This window comes from Octopus bimaculoides, chromosome 3 (genome assembly GCF_001194135.2).
Source record: "Octopus bimaculoides isolate UCB-OBI-ISO-001 chromosome 3, ASM119413v2, whole genome shotgun sequence".
Classification (NCBI taxonomy): Eukaryota; Metazoa; Mollusca; class Cephalopoda; order Octopoda; family Octopodidae; genus Octopus; species Octopus bimaculoides.
This window is the reverse complement of record NC_068983.1, coordinates 119,452,543-119,454,065: the sequence shown is the minus strand read 5'-3', so window position 1 is coordinate 119,454,065 and position 1,523 is coordinate 119,452,543. Positions and strand designations below refer to the sequence as shown.

At 36.9% G+C, this 1,523-nt stretch overlaps 1 protein-coding gene across 1 annotated transcript in view; it reads right to left on the bottom strand.

The window, feature by feature from the left end:
- The window catches only part of LOC106876646 (transcription termination factor 3, mitochondrial), an 11,541-nt gene that overhangs the window by 4,013 nt on the left and 6,005 nt on the right, over positions 1 to 1,523 (bottom strand). The window lies entirely within an intron of this gene.

Here is a 1,523-nt window from a genome sequence, read left to right as displayed (position 1 = left end):
AAACGACGATGATGATGATATATATATATGCAGAGATGGGCGTAAGGCCATTAATCTGTTAATCGTTAATTAATGAAGTTAACATTTTCGTTAACGATTTAACTTTTAAGTTAACTTCGAAAATCATTATCGGACTAATTAACTTCTGTTACCTTTAGCTTCCGTTAACTCAAGACTCATCTACTGCAACCCCTTGGTTGACGCAGTTTTGGCAGGCATCAACAAAAGACTTGCGACCCTCCTGAATGATGAGGAATGCCAACTGGCTGCTGCCTTCCACCCTAGATTTTGGTTCATCTGGTTGGATAGGTATGATAGCACCAAGTTCACCAAAGTGAGGAGAAGCATGCAGGATAAGGTTGAGGAGGCCATGAGGCAGTAGTTAAGGAAGTGAGCAGCAACAATGAAGAGGTGGAGGATGACTTCTTCAGTGGTGTCATCCAACAAAAAGAGAGCAGAAGCTACAGGTCACTGAAGGACAAAGCCCAGAATTTAGTGAAGACCTGGTTGGAGACCAACTTCAAAGATCTACTGACAAATGCTGCCTTCTTGAGTGAGCAATTGTTGGTGGACTTGTTCATCAAGTTCAACACAGTCATCCCTTTTAGTATTGCAATTAAACGTTTATTTTCCATGGGCAAGGACATTTTGAGTGCCAAGAGATCATCCTTGTCTGATGAAAATTTTAGTATGTTAACTTTCATGAAGGGCAACATGAATCTGATGGAGGAGAAGAAGAGGAAAAATTGAATTATGCATTTATCGTGTTTTGCATTTTTTTACAGCCACTTTATCAATAAACTTCTTTTAGTTTAATACTAATATTTTGTTTCATTTTTTAAACCCTTTAAAAACCTAAAAAGGGCCAAAATTATGAAATCAGCCTTTTTTAGGCTCTTTGAAATTTAAAACTATAAAGTCAGCATTTTTTAACTTTAAGCAAAAAAAACAAAACAAAAAAAAAACCCTATAGTTTTCGAGTTCTAAAGCCCTCAAAAAGGCCACAAAAGCTGATTTTATGGTTTTGACACTTTTAACTGTTTAGTGTTTAAACCAGCCAAAACCTGTTGTATCTAATTCCTCTATGAAATCTTTTAAAAGAATGTACAAATCACATTAATGAATTCTCACATTTGAGATAATGAGAGGGCTTTCCTTCTAGAAAGCACAGAACTGGAGAAAAGCAAAATTAACTGAGGTTGATGTTAACAGAAAATATTGACTTCCAGAAAGTGGAAAAAATAAATGGAAGGAAAAAAGTTGTTAAATATTTCAGTGTGAACACAATTAGCTGTTACGTGGTAGCAGGGCATGCTAGACATAGCAGTCAAATCTTTCCTTTTCTGGAAAAAGGAGCCGTTTATGCGTGATTTCAATGTCATATTCGTTGAAAGCATGCAAAATAACCTGTGAAACAAAACTCCCTCGGTGGGAAACTTCGAGGTACCAACCACCCCTCCCACCTTTCTTCTCTGGAAAAAAGTGGCTTCTGGTGGGTTTGAAGGTCAAATACATTGAATGCT